We start from the raw sequence: 21,928 nt of genomic DNA, 5'->3' as shown, positions 1-21,928 counted from the left end.
GGCTTTATTTTCTGAACTGATATTGAACAAAATGTTTCTATTGAAAGGTCTTAGGCCTCTTTCCTCCCAGCTCCTGATCACAGCAATAACCAACCTCCAGAAGTCATTAGTGGAGACAAGAACAATATTCTCCAAGAAGTCAGCTATGAAGAAATTGTCATAATTTATCTCTGATTTGTGTCCTTATGAAAATAATGGTTTGAATTGATCTCTTTTTTTAACCAGATCTTTACAAGTAACACTGGGACTGATTTTTTTTCCCCTGACGAAAGTTGAATAACACTCAAAGGCTTTAAGTAGCCAAAGTCCATCTTTAGAAATAGCTTTTCTCTATAATGTACTGCCAATTTCTTATGTGTGTGTATTTTGACCTTCCTGATACCTCTGCTATGGGCTGCCTGTTGATTGGTACATGTTAGTGCTTTGCTTATAAGAGTTGGGCAATAGTTCAGCGATCCAACCCAAATCTGGGCCATAGATAGAGAGGGCTCATCTTCTGTTTAAGAAATGTGGCAAACTACATGAAATGGATTTGGTTCAGACAAGGTCTTTGGAACTGCTCATCTAATCTTGTGTGCTTGTATGGAATGGACACTTCTGCTGAGCTTCAAAGCTGAAAGGTAAATAGATAAGAAAGCCAGTAATTTGCCACCTCTGTTAGAGCTCTCCCTGAGTCTGTCATTAGATATACATTCTTAATCATATGGAGCCCATTTTGGCCATTTAAAAGTATTTGCTCACCAATTCTCCTGATGTCTTTGAAGATAGTCCTGGGAATAATAACAGAGAAATCGTATATATTTTTTGGTCTTTTTTCTAACTTTTAAAAAAATTGGGTATTGAATTTATATGCATATTCATAACAGGTTTATTAAATATTCAGCTAAAATGTCTTGGACATGAAAGAATTAATTATTAGAATGTTTCACTCTAGCTAATCATTATGTTAAAAACCATAGTAGATTCAAGTATATGTTTGCTCAATTCTGTTTGAGTAATTAATATACACTTGGCAAATTGAATCTACATACAAGTAGTCTATACACTATTTTGAATTTAGTTACAGACTTCTTGTGTCACACTGTCCTCTTCAAACCATAGAATGTATTTTATTCAACTGTGTTGTAATTCTATACAATTCAGGGAATCAGCATGTTATAGGATTTTGTAGTAATATAAAGCAAAACGAGACTAGAGAAGCTATTGAATTCACCCTCCTGACTGGAGATAGAGCTGCTTTTATTCCATCCGAAACAGACGAGGATCTTTCCTATTTTAAATAACCGTGAAGATAGAAATTTCATAACAGCTCTTAGCAATCTATTTGATTATTTACCACTTGTACATTTAAGATGTTCATCCTAAAGTCTTAAATTCTTCACTGGACAGTTTAATATCATTTTGCCCTAGGACACAAATTCCTATCATTATCCTCTTTACAGCCCTTCTTATAGTCAGAAAACTATGAAGATATACCTCAGCTCTTTCTTTTGTACGTGATATTATTCCAGTTTTTTTAAACATTTACTTTTGTTTTTATAGCTCTTTCTGTACATGAATGGAAAAGGGCAGTATTTTTAAAAGGTCTGCCATACATGATGCCCCTGAGAAAGGCACTGCATGTTTTAATTTCACTGTGCTGATGTGGAAATAGCCACAGCTTTTTCATTATATGCTGATGGACAGAGCATTTGTGTTCATTTAACCTTGAGGTTGAAACTTGTTCCCAAAAAAGTAACTGACTCATAGCATTGGCTAGACCCAAGAATAAAGAGCATCAGTTTTCCTAATCTTAAAGGCTCATCTTGCCCCCACTCTGAAAACGCACTAAAATTAACTTTTCCTTGACCTTTTCTGCTGCTATTCCTTTACTGATTTAACAACTTTTTTCTATCATCTTTGTCTCCTAAAATAAATAGACAGCGTTTATTCAACAAACATTGGAGGGTCCTGCTGTGTTTAGGACACTGTGCTAGGCTTGGGAGGTTCTAGTGTGAACTGTTAGCAAAGGCTCAGGGGCAGAGGTGTCCTGGGCATGTTCAGGGAGAGCAAATAGTCTGTCACAGTGTGTAAGGAAGCAGTGGTGGGGGAAAACAAGAGAGGTGGACTGGGGCTAGATCCAGATCATGAAAGATCTTGGATTTCTCTTAAACAAATAGTTGGTGGTAACAAGGACAGAAGTACCATTTTCCAATCTGTATTACGGAAAGCTCTTATCAAGTCTTTAAAACACAGACTGTGCCCACATTGTCCTCTTGGTTTAGTATCTAACAGACCATCGGGTAAAAGTACCTGCTTCATTTATGTCTTTTTATATAAATTCTGTGTCATAATTTTTCCCTTTGTATTAAAAAATTCAAGGAAACCATTTGAGTAAAGACAGCCTTCTGTTCACACTGATCTGGATGGTTCTTCCTCCTGCTGTGCCCATATTTATTCCAAAGCCCTCTGTACACTAACATGTTACTTTCTGTGTTTATATATACCAAGGAGTCTGGAGAAGAGTTTGTCCTATAATAGGCACAACTTTCTGTATCAAATGGCATTAATGATGGGCTGTGAGCAGCATTACGACCAAGTGTTTCTACTTGATTGGGCCACATGATAACAATGCCAGATCTTTACAGCATCTCCTGTTTGCATGCATGCTAAGTTACTTCAGTTATGTCCGACCCTTTGAGACCCTATGGACTATATAGCCTGCCAGGCTCTTCTAACCATGGGGTTCTCCAGGCAAGAATACTGAAATGGGTTGCCTTGCCCTCCTTCAGGGGATCGACCCAGGGATTGAACCTGTATCTCTCACATCTCCTGCATTATCAGGCAGGTTCTTTACCCCTTAGTATCACTTGAGAAGCCCTTGCAGTGTCCCTTAAAGAATATTAATGTACTCTATAATAAAAGGTCCTGGTATACCAGTCCATTTGGAATCTATAAAGCTATAACTTCAGGAGTTTGAAATATGGAAGGAAAAGTTGTTTGGAGTCAGATTGTAAAGAGCTCCTAAACTGTCATCATGCCATCGAGTTAGGTCTGTTTTAGGAGCTGTAAGAAATTGTCCTAAATATATTAAGCAAATGCAGTCCCTGACACTTCCTCCCACCCTGCTCTGCCACCCCTCCCAGCCCTACTGATTTTACTTCATTTCTAATTCCTCAGGCTTTCGATCTGTAAGAAGCAGGAACACTCAAGGGGATTAGTGTGGGATGGGGTGGAGTCTCAAGTTATATCTCAGCAATGTCTCAGGCTCAGAAGTGGCCCCAAATCTAACTGCTGAACTTGAGTTTTTTATTTTTTAATTAATTTTTTATTAAAGGATAGTCGCTTTACAGACTTTTGTTGTTTTCTGTCAAACCTCAACATGAATCAGCCATAGGTATACATAAATCCCCTCCCTTTTGAACCTCCCACTCATCTCCCTCCCCATCCCACCCCTCTAGGTTGATACAGAGCCCCTATTTGAGTTTCCTGAGCCATACAGCAAATTCCTGTTGGCTATCTATTTTACATACGTAATGTAAGTTTCCATGTTACTCTTTTCATACATTTCACCCTCTCCTCCCCTCTCCCCATGTCCATAAGTCTGTTCCTATGTCTGTTTCTTCATTGCTGCCCTGTAAATAAATCCTTCAGTACCATTTTTCTAGATTCTGTATATATGCATCACTCAGTCGCTACATACACTGTCGTATATAGTCGCTCAGTCGTGTCCGACTCTGCGACCCCATGGACTGTGGACTATTTACGCTCAGTCGTATATAGTTGCTCAGTCATGTCCGACTCTTTGCGACCCCGTGGACTGTAGCCTACCAGGCTTCTCCGTCCCTGGGATTTTCCAGGCAAGAATACTGGAGTGGGTTACCATTTCCTTCTCCAGGGAATCATCTGGACCCAGGGATCGAACCTGGGTCTCCCACATTGGAGGCAGATGCTTTAACCTCTGAGCCACCAGGGAAGCCCATATATGCATTAGAATACGATATTTATCTTTCTCTTTCTGACTTACTTCACTCTGTATAATAGGTTCTAGGTTCATCCACCTCATTAGAACTGACTCAAATGTGTTCTTTTTTATGGCTGAGTAATATTCCATTGTGTATATGTACCACTTCTTTATCCATTTATCTGTCGAGGGACATCTAGGTTGCTTCCATGTACTAGCTATTGTAAATAGTGCTGCAATGAACAATGGGATACATGTGAGTTTTTTAGTTTTTAATATTTATGAATTTGGTTGCATTGGGTCTTAGTTGTGGCATGCAGAATCTTCATGGTGTCAGGGGGTTCTTCCGCTTTGTCACAAGGACTCTCCAGCTGTGGTGCACAGGCTTCAGTAGTTGTGGCACGTGGGCTCCAAGATATGTGGGCTTAGTAGCTGTGGCTCATGGGTTTAGCTGCTCTGCAGCATGTGGGAGTCTTAGTTCCTGACCAGGGATCCAGCCTGCCCCTACATTGGCAGGAAGATTCTTAACTACTGGGCCACCAGAGAAGCCCCTGAACTTTAGTTTTTGAATTCTCTCTTTTTACTGATCATTATTTCATCATCTAAATTTTGAAGGTAGGCATTATTCAGAATTATCATAGTATTTTAAGGAATGGTAAAGCATCACTATGATATTCCTATTGTTCTTCTCAAGATGGTCTTGAAAAGCAGGCCCCCAAGATATGAATGACCATTTATGGCATTTATAGTCAGTCTCCTTAAGACCAAGAAACTTGCAGGAGACCCCAGAGTACCTAATGGGAAATTGAGCATGCTTTGTATGCACATCTGAATAACCCTTCCACCTGACTTTAACTTGTAAATCTTTTGCCAGGTAGAAAATAGAGAATTAAAAACCTCCAAATTCAGGGTGCATGAAATGTCATTAAATCTAGTATAAAATTTCTTGAATCTGTCAGATAAAGGAAATCATGTATCCAGAGTGAAGATGGAATATCAATTGACAGGAACCTATGAAGCTGGCACTTACTCTGAGAGACATATGAATCTAAAAATCCAATAATGCCTCTTCCTTTGAAAACACTTGAAGCCAGAAAGGTATTAGGAAAATCAATAAGGTAAAAAATCTTCATCCTACTGTTTGGAATGACTCCCACATAAGAATTAATTAACACAATACTTCTAGAACATGAAAAGAATGTTAAAATGTTATCTCTACCCATAGAAAACAAAGATATAAACCCACCTAAATATTAGAGAGAGTAGTTGGAAAAGAAAGATTGGAAGGATTAAAGGGATGTCTAAGAGGTCATTTCTGCCCTGTTGTCTCACCATTTACCCTATTCAGATAGAAGGATAAGTGTTGAACTTCAGTTCATCTGAATTCCTCAGCTCTGTCATCAATGCTGTGACACATTCTAATTTTCTGATTCATTTGTGATGAATAAGTTCTCTCTTTTCTATTCACAATGCTGAAAGTAACCAGTTTTTGTGAGTGAGTTATGATTATTTCCCATTTTTTTAATGTACTATTATTTTTCCTTAGCAAGTTTCTCTCACTCTTTACCAGCCAGTGTGAACCCCACTTGCAGAAAAGCCCTTGGACAGTACCATTGCCTAGCCTTGGAGTTAGTCAAGAGGAATGAGAGACTGGCCCCCTGGGCTCCTTTGTTAATCCAGCCAGTTACCTCAACTGGCAAGTGGCTCAGCTTCTGCCCATAAAATAGGTGTAATATTAACAACAGCTTTCCCTTACCACCATCCAATATGTAGAATCCAAATCAAGCCAAATATGTCTCCTTCCAAAGAAGAAGCCTGAACTAGCCTAACAAATTCCTGAATTAGTCCAGATGTCAAGGGCAAGCATAAAGAGAGGAATACCAAGAGGCACGGGAACTTAGGATTTATAAATATATAGACTTTGGAACAGTACAAACTCATTAAATCCAAGAAACTGTCTGATTTAAGGTGAGTTTTCTAATTTCTCAAATCTCATTTTTTCTCTGGTAAAGTAGAAAGGGAAAGGGAAAGGGAAGTCGCTCAGTCATGTCCGACTCTTCGCGACCCTGTGGACTGCAGTCCACCAGGCTCCTCCATCCGTGGGTTTTCCAGGCAAGAGTACTGGAGTGGGCTGCTAAGTAAAAATGACACTATATACTCTTGTAGTCAGGATTAAATAATATACTGTTAGAGCTGCTTTTTAAACTCTTCTAGGCAGGTGATCCTCAAGCTAAGGTGAGCATCCAGTATTTGGGGTGCCTGATGCCTGATGCTGGGAGGGATTGGGGGCAGGAGGAAAAGGGGATGACAGAGGATGAGATGGCTGGATGGCATCACTGACTCGATGGACATGAGTCTGAGTGAACTCCAGGAGTTGGTGATGGACAAGGAGGCCTGGCGTGCTGCGATTCATGGGGTTGTAAAGAGTCGAACACGACTGAGCGACTGAACTGAACTGAACTGATGCCTGAAACAGTGTGCCACAAATTAGGCTTTCAGTAAAGTCTCAGGCTTCATCCTAAAAATATGTACATATTCTGCTTTCTGCTCCTCAACAAATCCTTGTTTGTTTCACCAAACTGGAAGTTCCATGGGGACAAGAACAGGGTCTGTTCTTTTTGTATATAACTTTCAAGAAGTAATTATTGGATAAATGAGTACATGTACAAATAAGATTTTGAATTACTTAACCACAAGGACAACTGACTCTCTAAAGAGACAGCCACATCTTTATTATTTACTTTGTGGCTTTGCATACTCGTCAGACTGCTCCACTTCCCTGGGTCTGCCCGTATTCAAATTGAAGAACATTTACTTAGGATACCTGAAACCACAGAAGGTCTTCAGTGAATAGTACCTCTTATTATCATTCCTTTGCTCATTATTTCCTTTACCTTATTGTCCCTAAGGCTCTATGGCCTTTCTCATAAAGAAGTTGTCAAGGACTAGGAAAGTCAGAGTCTGGAAGTCCTGTGAAGGAGTCTGTGTGTCTCTAGTCACACATATTTACCCATGTAGTATGCTCCATTTTCATACATTTCATTTACTCCTGGCTTTAACTTTATAGCAACTTGTTAAATCATCCTAGAAGTGATGAGCAAGGGGACTGAAAGAACACTTTCTCCCCTCTCCCTTTAGGCCGAGGGTTACTAACCTGGAATTCTTAGAGGACCTCCTTGGAGTTTGGGAGATGCTTGAAACTTGTTATTTTTGAAGAATTTTAGGAAGAGAGATTTTCATAGGCATCTGCATCACCTTCAAAAGTTGGTAATCATTGCCCTGGAACATTACATACACAGAAATCAGAAGGACTAATCTTTCATTACAGTTAATAATACTTTTACTTCCATGGAGACTGATCAGTTCAGTTCAGTTCAGTCGCTCAGTCGTGTCCGACTCTTTGCGACCCCATGAATCACAGCACGCCAGGCCTCCCTGTCCATCACCAACTCCCAGAGTTCACTCAGACTTATGTCCATTGAGTCAGTGATGCCATCCAGCCATCTCATCCTCTGTCGTCCCCTTCTCCTCCTGCCCCCAATCCCTCCCAGCATCAGAGTCTCTTCCAATGAGTCAACTCTTCACATGAGGTGGCCAAAGTTCTGGAGTTTCAGCTTTAGCATCATTTCTTCCAAAGAAATCCCAGGGCTGATCTCCTTCAGAATGGACTGGTTGGATCTCCTTGCAGTCCAAGGGACTCCCAAGAGTCTTCTCCAACACCACAGTTCAGAAGCATCAATTCTTCGGCGCTCAGCCTTCTTCACAGTCCAACTCTCACATCCATACATGACCACAGGAAAAACCATAGCCTTGACTAGACGAACCTTTGTTGGCAAAGTAATGTCTCTGCTTTTGAATATGCTATCTAGGTTGGTCATAACTTTCCTTCCAAGGAGTAAAGCGTCTTTTAATTTCATGGCTGCAGTCACCATCTGCAGTGATTTTGGAGCCCAGAAAAATAAAGTCTGACACTGTTTCCACTGTTTCCCCATCTATTTCCCATGAAGTGATGGGACCGGATGCCATGATCTTCGTTTTCTGAATGTTGAGCTTTAAGCCAACTTTTTCACTCTCCACTTTCACTTTCATCAAGAGGCTTTTGAGTTCCTCTTCCCTTTCTGCCATAAGAGTGGTGTCATCTGCATATCTGAGGTTATTGATATTTCTCCCCACAATCTTGAATCCAGCTTGTGCTTCTTCCAGCCCAGAGTTTCTCATGATGTACTCTGCATAGAAGTTAAATAAGCAGGTACAATATACAGCCTTGACGTACTCCTTTTCCTATTTGGAACCAGTCTGTTGTTCCATGTCCAGTTCTAACTGTTGCTTCCTGACCTGCATACAGATTTCTCAAGAGGCAGGTCAGGTGGTCTGGTATTCCAATCTCTTTCAGAATTTTTCACAGTGTATTGTGATCCACACAGTCAAAGGCTTTGGCATAGTCAATAAAGCAGAAATAGATGTTTTTCTGGAACTCTCTTGCTTTTTTGATGATCCAGCAGATGTTGGCAATTTGATCTCTGGTTCCTCTGCATTTTCTAAAACCAGCTTGAACATCTGGAAGTTCACGGTTCACGTATTGCTGAAGCCTGGCTTGGAGAATTTTGAGCATTACTTTACTAGCATGTGAGATGAATGCAATTGTGCGGTAGTTTTAGCATTCTTTGGCATTGCCTTTCTTTGGGATTGGAATAAAAACTGATCTTTTCCAGTCCTATGGCCACTGCTAAGTTTTCCACATTTGTTCACATATTAAGTGCAGCACTTTCACAGCATCATCTTTCAGGATTTGAAATAGCTCAACTGGAATTCCATCACCTCCACTAGCTTTGTTCGTAGTGATGCTTTCTAAGGCCCACTTGACTTCACATTCCAGGATGTCTGGCTCTAGATGAGTGATTACACCATCGTGATTATCTGGGTCGTGAAGATCTTTTTTGTACAGTTCTGTGTATTCTTATGGCACCCCACTCTAATACTCTTGCCTGGAAAATCCCATGGATGGAGAAGCCTGGTAGGCTGCAGTCCATGGGGTCACGAAGAGTCGGGCACAACTGAGCAACTTCACTTTCACTTTTCACTTTCATGCATTGGAGAAGGAAATGACAATCCTCTCCAGTATTCTTGCCTGGAGAATCCCAGGGACAGAGGAGCCTAGTGGGCTGCTGTCTGTGGGGTTGCACAAGAGTCGGACACAACTGAAGCGACTTAGCAGCAGCAGCAGTGTATTCTTGCCCCCTCTTCTTCATATCTTCTGTTTCTGTTAGGTCCATACCATTTCTGTCCTTTATCGAGCCCATCTTTTCAGGAAATGTTCCCTTGGTATCTCTAATTTTCTTGAAGAGATCTCTAGTCTTTCTCATTCTGTTGTTTTCCTCTATTTCTTTGCATTGATCACTGAGGAAGGCTTTCTTATTTCTTCTTTCTATTCTTTGGAACTCTGCATTCAGATGCTTATATCTTTCCCTTTTCTCCTTTGCTTTTCGCTTCTCTTCTTTTCACAGCTATTTGTAAGGCCTCCCTAGACAGCCGTTTTGCTTTTTTGCATTTCTTTTCCTTGGGGATGGTCTTGATCCCTGTCTCCTGTACAATGTTACGAACCTCATTCCGTAGTTTATCAGGCACTCTATCCATCAGATCTAGGCCCTTAAATCTATTTCTCACTTCCACTGTATAATCATAAGGGATTTGATTTAGGTCATACCTGAATGGTCTAGTGGTTTTCCCTACTTTCTTCAATTTAAGTCTGAATTTGGCAATAAGGAGTTCATGATCTGAGCCACAGTCAGCTCCTGGTCTTGTTTTTGTTGACTGTATAGAGCTTCTCCATCTTTGGCTGCAAAGAATATAGTCAATCTGATTTCGGTGTTGACCATCTAGTGATGTCCATGTGTAGAGTCTTCTATTGTGTTGTTGGAAGAGGGTGTTTGCTATGACCAGCGCATTTTCTTGGCAAAACTCTATTAGTCTTTGCCCTGCTTCATTCCGTATTCCAAGGCCAAATTTGCCTGTTACTCCAGGTGTTTCTTGACTTCCTACTTTTGCATTCCAGTCCCCTATAATGAAAAGACATCTTTTTGGGGTGTTAGTTCTAAAAGGTCTTGTAGGTCTTCATAGAACCTTTCAACTTCAGCTTCTTCAGCATTACTGGTTGGGGCATAGACTTGGATTACTGTGATATTGAATGGATTGCCTTGGAAACAAACAGAGATCATTCTGTCGTTTTTGAGATTGCATCCAAGTACTGCATTTCGGACTCTACTCAGATATCACAAAACTAAAGTCAGACTTAACCCCTCTCCCTCCCTCTATTCTTGCCTCCCCTACTGTTTTAAGGTCCTGATTCATTTGGCCTTTACAGTTCTTTACTCTTTGCTAGATATTTGTGCTTTGAACCCAGCATGCTTAATGCAAATGATTTTAATCTCGTGCAAAACCACTGTAGATAATTCTTTGCATTTCAGATGAAAACAATATACAGACATACAAAGTGAATATCACTTAGGCAGAAAGGGCACATATCAATAAAATAACAATTTGAGCTGAACAAAAATAAACCCATGCAGATTAATACATATTTTCAAAATTGCATAGCAGATTGTAATTCAATCAAGAAACAGGGGCCTTTTGACATTTATGAACGTTTATAAATTGTAGAAGAACTCTGAGATTAAATTTTTAGCCTTAATATTAAATTTGGGATAGATATTATTGATTTTCATTAATACATAAAGACAACAATTATATCCAATAAAATCTTTAATTTAACTTGGCTTTAATTTGTCTTAGACTGTGACATACACACTGTGAATTTTCTCTCCATCTTGGATTCCTGTCATTGACAGCCTGTGTGTCATTTGACATCCAGGAAAGATAGTTTTTCATTCCAGACCTTGGATATATTAGTCAATCTGGGTATAATTTACATCGATCTCTTTTGATCACATCAAAAATTTAATTTTGACTGATTAACTTTTATGAATAAATACTCCTTGAAATTTAGAAAGTTGTATGCTTAGATATAAGAACATAAATGCTGAGTATAGTTCAAAAAGAGCATAATTATTATTGAGACTTACTGGGTTTATAACATACAACAGAAAAATAAGCGAGCACACTGCACAGATTAACCACCAATCATATTTTTCTCTGTTTTTTCAAAGGTTGGGAAAGAAAGCAACCTCAAAAATATTGGGGGAGCCAGTGGGAAGGAAGGAAAGGAGAAAAGAAGAAAATAAGGAAGGAAAAATAGTTTAAAAGATGCACCAGTGTGATAGTCTAGGATCCCAGCTTGTAGACGGGACTAGAATGTAGCAAAACTTAGAGTTTTAAAGTCTTTGAAGCTAGTTGGTCTATATATATATATATATATATAGACACTCACATATATATTTCAAGTTTGTGTGTACTTTCAGTGAATCATACATAAGTTAATTATCTTGCTTAAAATTTTCATTAAGCTCATCAATTTTGTGAAACAATTTAAAATCACTGGAGACCCCCAACCTCTCTTTATGGTCCAAGCTGCAGATTTTCAATTTAACTCTTCTTGTCCAAAGAGGTAAACACCATCCTTCACTCCTGCATGTTCATGGAACAGGGTTTCACCTAGTCCACAAAAACAAAGATGTAGTTTTTGGAGGAATCTCTACAATGGTGCATTTGTCCAGAAAACTTGCTGAGAAGTGAAGCTCTAATTGCCAGTTTTCTGCTTTAGCCTTATTCTATGCTAATTTATTTAATCAGGTCTTTCTACGTGATCTTTTTTAATACAGTTTGTTTTGCATTTTTCTGGAGGCCTTATGTGAAGTGGCTAAAACTACAGTGTCAGAGACACAAAAATTCAACCAGCGTATTTTAAGTCCTTGACATATTTGAGTGGGGTGGGATAAGGAGACCTGCTTTGTCTTCTCAGCATCCTTGTTTGGTTTATTCTCTTGGATCTTCTGTTACTTCAGTTTTATTTCTCTGTAAGAAAAGCTATCAAAACAATAGTGAGCAGGCCAGCCCATTAATCGCTTATTTGACTTGTGTGTTGACGATTACAAAAGAAAATTGTCAGACTTGAAATACAGAATGAGACACTGTTAAGGTCAACTCCCCCCAAACTGAAGTTTGTGTTTTTTTTTCTCCTTTTACATTTATTTATTTTTAATTGAAGGATAATTACTTTACAGTATTATATTGGTTTCTGCCTATGTTGATTCATGTTGATGTATAGCAGAAAACTGAAGTTTTTATTATTAGAAATGCATTTTAGGGGACAGATGCTTTTCTTTAAAATCCTTTTGTCAGAGGGCACATTCTTAGCCTGGTGCTATGCAGCAGACAAGGCAGTAACCACTGTCAGTTAATGACTGACAGCACATGGAGGTTTTGAATGTATCCAAAGCATTAAACATTCTAAATCTACCCTTCAAAGAAGCAAAGTCTATGAAAGTCTATCTTTGTCAAAATTAGCTAAGATTTGTCATGTACAACATAGTAAAGCTTTTACTTGTTCTCACTGTGCTACCCAATAGCTATTTAAGCAATGATAGAAACGGTCTGTCTATAAGGCAAGCCACCAGCCACAGGAGGCTATGGAGCACTAGGGATGTGACTAGTAGACCAAGGAACCAAACATTTACTTTTTTATTAAATTTTAAGTATTTTACATTTAAATAGGTATATATGGCTAGTGCTACTATATTGAACAGCATAACTCTAGAAACTGTTTATATGATTCCGATCAAAATAAAGCTGACAAAGAAAGAGGTACCACCCCTTCTACATTGATCAGACAGCAAGAGGCCACATCTTTGGACATTTTATGAGTCCTGAATCTTGGGCTCCAGGTGACAAAATGGGCTCTTACTGCTCATGCTTTAGGAGCAACAAGTCCTGTCTAAACATAATTTTCTTTCCTTCTCTCCACAGTATCATTGGGTTTATTTTTAATTCCTTGTTTTGTCTTTGATTTTCAGTTCCTTGACCATCAGCCTGTGGCCTGCCCCTTCTCTCTGTGTAAGTAAAATGGTTTCTTTACTTTTCAAAAAAAACAAAAGTGCCTGATTTGGGAATTTTGAGTCTTTATTGGCATGTTTTCCAGTTGGCTTTGTTGTGGTTTCCAGCGCGTCTTAACTGTGTATTAGCTTCTTTCATGTTTGGAGTCGATGGTCTTGGTGATAGTAGTAGTTGCCATCATGACGGGGCTGAAAAGGCCAGCAGCCCAAGCCACTGGGCTTGTGTTATATAAAGACTGCCTTTGACTTGGCCACAGCTGCTCTTTGCAAAAGTCACTGCTCTTCTAGACTACAGCTTACATTCTTCAGTCAGATACCAGCAACAGTTGGGCTTTTGCTCTGCTGTCAATCAATGGGCAATTATTTATTCTTCAGTTATATACCCATCGCTAGGTTCAATAGCTTTTTACTTCAACTTCTAGATCAGAGGTTTCATTTTTTGTACAAAATTTCTAATATCCTTTTACAGGAAGTATAAGACTGAAGTATAAAACTTCAGTCATTTAGGCTGAAATCCTGTGAAATTGTAAAGTCCAGGAAAAAAAAGAGAGAAATCCAGGATTACATATGCTAGGAGGTTTATAGAAGGTACCATTCTCTTTTTAGAAAAGATGGAAAGTCATTTGGGGAAAAATAATAACTTGATTTCAGATGAAAAGACAGAATATTTATTATTTAAAGCCCAAATTAGGCTGCACTGAGTTGGTTTGGATAAATTTTACCTCGAGCTGCTTGAAAGAGATTCTGGGGCCCTGAACCCAGATAATCAAAGTCACTGTGTGAGACACTACCCAAGTGATGCTACAGGTAGTGGCAGTCACTCACGGGATAAATATTATCAGCGTCCTTCCAGCTGCTTCTCACTCTCTGGTGAACGCTGTCCCCTATTCACAACACTCTGTCTTACTTCACTGACGCCTTCACACTGCGAGGTTATTTCTTGTGTTGCAATCATTTGCACAGAAAGGGTGTTCCCATGGCTCTTTTGCTTGTGTGTGGCTTCCACTCACATTCCTAGAAGCGAGTTGCAAATATATTTAGGGGAGCAATATCCTCCAAAGGATGCTAAGGCTAAAGTCTAAAGTGACAGTTATTTGACAGAGAAAGGAGATTGATTAAACTCCCCAAAGACTGGTGCTGTGTGTAATGCATTTATACAGCAGGGGTGGGTCCTCTCTGCCCCTGACAAGTCTTGTTATTCCTCATTCTCGGTGTTGATAGAGTGGGTCTGTCAGTGCTTTGGAGGGTGTCGGCGTTCATGCTTGCAGTTACCACTTTAAGTCTCTGTGTCCCTACTCCAGTTACCTAGCACTGTGTATTTCTAGTCCTCTGACTGGCAAATCATTTTTGTTACAGTTCTTTTGTGTAAAAACAGTTCACATAATAGCTGTGTGTTAGACAAGGCATTAATCCTCACATCACCGGGGATGAGTCAGCACTGTGCACTCCTGCCCGCCTGGCTCAGCTATTATGACGTCAGCACTGGAGGGCAAGCTTCAGACACAAGCAGTGCAGGGGCCTGGAGACCTGGGTCATAGATTAGAAATCGAGGGGAGACCTTTGAGATAAAAAACATAATTGAAAGGCCGTGCCTGGCTCATAGGAAAATGTGAAACTGATTCGATTCTACATCAGCCATCAATCTGGCAGCTTCTAGAAAGATCCAAGTTTTAACCAGAAATGAGGCTGAGCAAGTGACCTGGAATAGACTGAGCGCCCATCCATGTACCCACTAACCTTTTCCCACCTCCCAGGCCAGGCTTCATGATTGCTTAGATTGTTTAAAATCCTGAGACTGCCTTTATTTCAAGGGTGACGGGGCCTGTGACAGTTCTGCTGACCTCATGTGCCCACAGACACAGCTGATGGCTCCAGAGGTGGTGCCCCAGGAGCCCATCAGAAGGAGAAGAAAAGTTCCCTGGGGTCAGGTGAAAACATTATCCCTTAGCGCTTCTAGCTCCTAATGCCACTGAATGGCCTCCTCCAGGCAGGTACAACATTCTGCCTGTTCGAATTTTTTCTCCTTGGCACTGCCTTTAGTCCAAAGTCCCAGTCTGGATTTTACATAGATTTCAATAGGAGCTGAATAGCTTCCAGACGTTCCCCCGAAAGTGTTTCATCCCATTCATCTTTAGCAGAGCAGAGAGGAGCCCTCCATGACCTGACATGCTGCCTTGAAGTAGATAGCACAGACTCGCCCTATTTGAGAACCAGGTTCTTATAATGTAGAACTGTCCACAGTTCAAACTCAGATGCATTCTCAGAAAGGACCTTTCTCTATTGAAAACTAAACGTTGAAAAGCCTGAAAATTCACTGCCTACCTTCTCTGTTAACAAGACATTCCTCTATCACACCCTTGATCTCCCACTCTTCCTTTCACCCAGTGATAACCATCCAAAGTGCCTTACTACTGGGGTCTTCTGCCTTCATTGCATTGCTTGGAGGCTCCTATCCTGCTTGTAGAAGCTAATACTACTGCTTAGCTTAGGTTTTGATGGATTATCACGTATGGCTCTTTATTCAGTTTTCAGTCAACAAACGTTTATGGAAAACCAGTCACTATTCTCAGTTCTTAAAACTGCTAAATAAATAAGAAATGCTCCCCATTGTTAAAAATCAGCCTGATAGGGAGATATACATAAATAAAGGCCATGCCATGTGATGGCCACTGAAATGGAGGTATACAAGATGTAGCAAGGGATCAAAAAAGAAGCAGGAGCACCTGCCTGCACATGGGGGGTGCCCAAGCGGAACCTAAAAGCCTGAAGAGTGAGCTGTAGTTTATCAGGTGAGTATGGGGGAGGGGGGAGCAACAGAAGATCGCAATCAGAAAAAAAGCCAGCGCAATGGAGGTGACACACAGCAGGCAGGTTCCGAGTTCTCGGCACAGTTTCGTGACTAAAGGAGATCCTTTCAGAGGAGATGAGGCTGGCAAGTAAGCAGGAGGCAGATCATGGAAGGCTTTGTATGCTGAGCAAGGAGTTTGGACTTGAAGTAACAGGCTTGGTGAGGCTTTGAAGAATTTTAAGGAGATTTATGTTTTAGAAAAAGAGCAGTCTGGTGACTGACTGAGAAAAGGGAGAGCCGGTCAAAGATGAAAATCAAGGGCTTCAACTGTGCAGTGGGGCTGGGAAAGGAGAGGAGAGGCCACTGGGTAGTGCGGCATAGACCCTGATGTTTGCCTAATGCCAGCCTGGCTTGGCCCCATGCACAATCCTTGCCTTCTTGGATGAAGGCTCACATGTTTTGTGGGGCCAAATTTCAGGTGAAATGTTCCTTTAAGTCCCTTCACTGGAGACCTCAACTTGAGTTGGGCCTACTGGTTTCCAGAAATATGTGTCTCCTTCTCTCATAGTGGCCTTGGCAGGCCAAGAAGGAGGGGACATTGCCAGTCTGGCAATGCCAGTCTGCCTTCTTTCACCTGAAAATGAAACCAGTTCTTAATAAGATCCTCCTAAAGTCAATCAAAGCCCCAGTTCCTATCATTTTCCCATGGCTGCCCTTTTCTGAGAAGTTCCGAGCCATTGAACTGAATTGCAACTTATGCACAGCAGAGTGTTGAAACAATGCAGGATATTTGTTCCTTCTTTCTGAATTAGAGTTCACCATAAGCGTGCTTTTCTCTTGTTCACTTTGGGCTGCCAGGACAATTTAAAGGAGGTTTTCAGCAGCTTCTGTTGCATGTGCCATGTTCTCTTTAGCAAATGGGAAGATATGTGTGGGTGTGCATAAGTCTTCTCTGTATTACTTTCTGGAGAAATGTTTGCGGAGATGAACAAGATAAGGAGTAGGGACCTATTGAAAGCCCAGGTCCCCTCAGTGACCTGAGTGCAGAACGTAGGCTGGTGATCAGATGGTCAATTATGTGTTTGTCAAAACACAGTGGGCTGCATTCCAGACTGCCAGCTTTGGAGGCCCAGCTTCTGCCAACCAAATGTCATCTGGGAACATGCAACACTGGGCACTGTGAAGGAGTTTGAAATAGACCATGCCACAGCCAACCTACTGCCAGTCTTATAGCACCAATATGGCATGCACAGCCGGGCCCCATGTTTCAGAGCTCAGGAATTCACTGTTCTAAATTCAAGAGGTCAGATGGGTTCATGTTTTCAAAGCCTATGTTCTCTGCTTTGAACATTGTGACTTGCTCCTCAGCGATTTCCAAGTGATTTTTTCCAGTCACATCTCTGTGGAAACCACTCTTTTTATGATGGTTATGAGAGCCTTGTAAATGTCCCAGAGGAGAGAAAAAAAATAAACTTGCTCTGACAATGACTATGAGATTCTGATAGAGGGATTCCAAGTCTTAGGAAATTACATGAAAGGTGCATAGTTTTTAAAATATCAGGAACCACCTTGGCAACTTATAAAAAGCAGAAGGGCTTTGCCTATTTTATAAAGTGATTTGCATATACCTGCATAAATAATGTCCCCACCTGTACTTTTATGCATTTAGGTTGAATAAATTAAATTCAGTGATCTTTAAAATATTCACTGTCTTTCATTGCTCAGATATCATTTTCAGGACCCTTCCTCCTCATGTTTTTTTCCTTGTAGTAGTAGTGGCTATTTTTTTTCTATCTTTGATTCAGAGAATCAAAATACACTACAGACCAGTCTATCATAGCCAGGAGCATTACCTCTCTCTGCTTCCTTTCCTTTTAGCCTTTCTACCTATTAAACAATGCTTTCCATAAGCTTTTCTAAAGGAAATGGGAGAGTATATTACTAAAATGAAAACATAGCACAAGCTAGGATTCAGAATCATATTTAGTGGTGAGTTAAAACATAAACGAGCACATTGCCCTTGTGTGTTCTTAAGAAACTTAACATTGAGTTACGAAAAGAAGCCATACTATTGAGTGTTCCATATGCACATAAGATAATAACAATTCCAAAAGGAATGATACTCCAATAAGTACTGTAGGATTTCTTTCATGAGAGAAAACTTATGGGCTGGAAAACATCGTGTAAAATGTGATTTTTGTTGTTGTTCAGTTGCTAAGTGGTATCCAACTCTTTGTGACCCCATAGACTGCAGCACCCCAGACTTCCCATTTAGCTAGTCTTGAAAAATGGCTTGAATGTAAAAAAAAGAAAGAAAGAAAGGAAAAGTAAAGAAATTATATCCCGAGCAAAAGTATAAACCTAAGTGTAGGATTCTTTGAAGGGGTACAATAAAAAGCAGTTTTTCCCCACTCAAATTTTAAGCCCATTGAAAAATAAAAAAAGTGATAGCTGGGGAGCCAAAATTCTTGCTAAAGTCTAGGTGGAAGGACAGAACTTAGTATGAGAGGTAGAAGGGGCTCACTGACTCTCTTCCTCCCAAGGGAAAATCTGGATCTGCATAAGAGTAATGCTTTTCCAGGTCACTGACTCCCGCTAGTCTAAGCAGTCTAGAAAGGAGAAAGACTCAGAAACTTCAATAGATAAGTCCCAGCCAACTGAGAAACAGGGACCAAGGGCTGCCTTACCAACAGGATGATTCTCCTCCATGGAAAAGTATTAGCATAAGGAATGAGGCAAGATATGTTTAGAAAACTTCTTTATGTAAACTGGGAGGGGGAAGAGGCTTTCCTGCAAACCCTAAGATCCACAAGCTGGGAAACAAGAGGAGGAAGTACTGAGTAAAATGAAAATGGAAACCAGAGCCAAGAGGTCAGATAAGGCTCTCAAATGCCTAAGGGGACATACCTGAGGTTGAAACCAGCTGTCATAGAATTATTGGAGTTCTAAACTGAGGCTTCCTTTTTAGACTCTTAAAATTACCAGAATCAGAATCCCAGGAACAAGCAAGAAATGAAGACAATGAACTAAACCCAAGTTGGAAACAAAAACAAAACTCTTATCTTTTGTGAAACTAGTGATAAAATTTGTTGAGTACTTGCCTTTCTTTGGGTACTAGACAAAATATTTTTAATGGCTATATGATTTAACCTTTTAAACTACTCTTTTTAAGTCTATAATGTTATAAAAATGAAATGGATATTTAGCATGTTTGAATAATTTTTTCCAAGAATGCCTAGGAAATAACAGACAGAACTTGAATCCAAGACTATCTGTCTTAAAATCTTCGTGGAATTTCATTAAACACAAAGTGAATGTCTACTAAGTGCTGAAAACCTAATAGCAAAACACACAGAGCCTCTGCCCTGCTGGAGTTTACAGTCTGGGGGATGGGAGAGAGACATTAATCAAATGGTCACACAAAAGAACTTATAATTGCAAGCTGTGCTTACTGCTGTGAAATAAAAGTGCCAGGTCCTCTACAAGCAATATAGGAGGGGGATCTAAGTGAGTCTGGAAGTACAGAAGACGCTTCCCTGAGGAAGTGATTCTGAGCTGACCTCTGAGGTTGAGGAGATAATTCAGGGCCTGTTGATGTCAGGATCTCTGATGACATGTTAAGGACCTGCCTCAGGGCAATGGAAAAGCACATTTAAGACTGAAAGTGGCATGATCAATTTTGTATTCTAAAAAGATCTTGCTACTCTTGTACATTTATCCCAAACAGATGGAAACATATCCACACAGAAAACAAAGTTTATGGCAGCTTTACTCACAATAGCCCCAAACTGGAAACAACCCAGATGTCCTTCAATCAGTAAATGGTTAAACCATAGTATGACCAAACCATGGAACTGCTCAACACTTGGAAGTAGTGAACTCTTGATATGTATAACTTGGATTAATAACAAAGATGTTACACTGAGTTAAAAGGCCAATTTCCTTTATATAACATTCTTATAATGACAAAATTATAGAGAGCAGATTAACAGTGATTAAGGAGTGAGGGAAGATGGGGCTAACTGTGGCTACAAAACTGTAGCCCAAAATAGTCTTAGGATGTAGCCGTTCTGTACTTTGACTAGTGGTAATCATGCAAATCTTTACATAAGGATGCGATCGCATAGAGCGACGCACACACACTTATATGAGTATATGTAAAATGAGTGAATCTGAATAAGGTGGATGGATTGTACCAGTGTCCGTTTCCTGATTGTGATATTGTACTACAGTTAAACAAGATATTATATTGGGCCATTATGAGAGAGGGGTAGAGGGCATACCAGACCTTTCTGTATTATCTCTTACAATTGCATAATAAACTACCATAAACCTGAAATTAAAAAATTAAGCTAGTTTCATTGTGGTAAATGGTTTAGGAGGAGCAAAAGTAAGGAGACTATAGTAATAGAACGGATAAAAAATAGACTTGGATTTTGACGATGGGAATGGAAGCAAAATGAAGGCAACTGAGAGATAATTCAGAAACAAAATATATAATTTTGAAACAAATATATGGATTGGATGTGGGAGATGAAGGAGAAAGAAGTGACTACTGGTTTTATGTTTGTTAAAAATATGAAGGATGGTGCCACTCAGGGTTCTATGAAACACCAGAGGAGAACTGGGGTTAAGATCTATTTCTGAGATGTCTAGTGTCAAATGCTTTTGATAGAGAGAAGTAATCATATTGGGTAGGCAGATGAATGTATACAACTGGAATTCAGAAATAAAATGAAGACAAATGAAGCTGTTGGCATGGATGATAATTGCCTAGGGATAAGGTTAGATGGAGAAGAAGGCCCAAACTGGGACTTGAAGAACTCAGTATTTAATCACCTGGAAGGGAAAAATGAGGCTGTGAGTATCCTCAGAAGGAATAGCTAAGGGGTCCAGTACTCTTGCCTGGAAAATCCCATGGACGGAGGAGCCTGGTGGGCTGCAGTCCATGGGGTCACTAAGAGTTGGACACGGATGAACAACTTCACTTTCACTTTTCACTTTCATGCATTGGAGAAGGAAATGGCAACCCACTCCAGTGTTCTTGCCTGGAGAATCCCAGGGACGGGGGAGCCTGGTGGGCTGCCATCTATGGGGTCGCACAGAATCGGACACGACTGAAGTGACTTAGCAGTACCAGCAGCAGTAGGAAAATCAGAAAACATTGACACAGAAACCAAGAAAAGAAAGCGTTTCAAAGAGAGTGGTCAATAGTGACCCCTGAGGAGTCAAGTAAGTTAAGGGTTGAAAAATATATCACTTAATGTATTAGTCTGAAGGTTGTTGTTGACTTTAGCAAAAGGTGGCTTGTTGAAGAGGTAGAAGCAGTAACTTATTTGTTAAAGGATGAGGAAAGTATAAGAAGTGAAGAAACAGAGCAAATGTGGATAAGTCTTGGAAATTTTACCTTAAAGGAAAAGAAAATGAGCTAGTATAATATCTTAGGAATGTGGAGGGGGGGTGAGGTCAAAAGAAGTTTCTGGAGGAGAATGGCGATTTTAGCATTTTTATATGCTTAGAAAAATACAGTAGAGATGAGAGATTCAGTGTATAGGAGCAATAATAGGATAGGATGACTGTTGAACGGATGGTTCCTGATATGACAGAGACACGGGGTCCTGAGCACAAGCAGAAGGATAGACGGATGGACATCTCTTCCATAGTTACAAGAAAGAAGAAGGAAGGGTAGAGATACATGCAAGCTGTGTGTAGGCTTGGTTCTGAGAGGTTGAGAGGTGTCCCAAGTGGTCACTCCTAGGGAGCAAGGTGCTGCCAAGAATAAGTGAGGAGGAGATTTCAGGAAAGTAGAAGTGTAAAATCATTCTTGGGACAAATAGGATGGCAGGTTGACCAGAAGAACACAGTGGGATTCTCCTTGGCAGTGCAGAAGGTCTAGGTGAGTCTGATGGGTTTTTATAGTACCCATTCTGTCTTGTGTGACTTTCTCCAGAAGTTCAGTGACCAAGGAGGAAACTTAGAGAAGATGTGCCTTTTAGTTCAAATTACGATGGAATTTTACATAATAAGCATGAAAAGATATTAGGGGTTTTAGTTTCTTTTTGATCCAATCTAAGGCCAGAATGAAAAGGCAGTAAAAGGGCTCTGTTCAACTCTCTAAGCCTCTGGTGAGCATCTACATTGCACCAGACACTGTGTTTGGTACAGAAAAAACAGTCTAGTTTAGTTTAAAGG

The 21,928-nt window shown here is 40.2% G+C and overlaps 1 protein-coding gene across 25 annotated transcripts in view; it reads left to right on the top strand.

Moving 5' to 3' along the window:
* Positions 1-21,928, top strand: part of ZBTB20 (zinc finger and BTB domain containing 20) — an 865,400-nt gene that overhangs the window by 652,152 nt on the left and 191,320 nt on the right. For all 25 annotated transcript variants that reach the window (XR_011464022.1, XR_011464033.1, XM_070369724.1 and 22 more), the window contains one exon: positions 12,910-12,949. The gene's annotated coding sequence lies outside the window, so the exon portion shown is untranslated. The remainder of the gene's footprint in view (positions 1-12,909; positions 12,950-21,928) is intronic.

The sequence above is a fragment of the Bos mutus genome, chromosome 1 (genome assembly GCF_027580195.1).
Source record: "Bos mutus isolate GX-2022 chromosome 1, NWIPB_WYAK_1.1, whole genome shotgun sequence".
Taxonomy (NCBI): domain Eukaryota; kingdom Metazoa; phylum Chordata; class Mammalia; order Artiodactyla; family Bovidae; genus Bos; species Bos mutus.
Note: the sequence above shows the minus strand (reverse complement) of the source record. Positions and strands in the feature narration are given on the sequence as shown.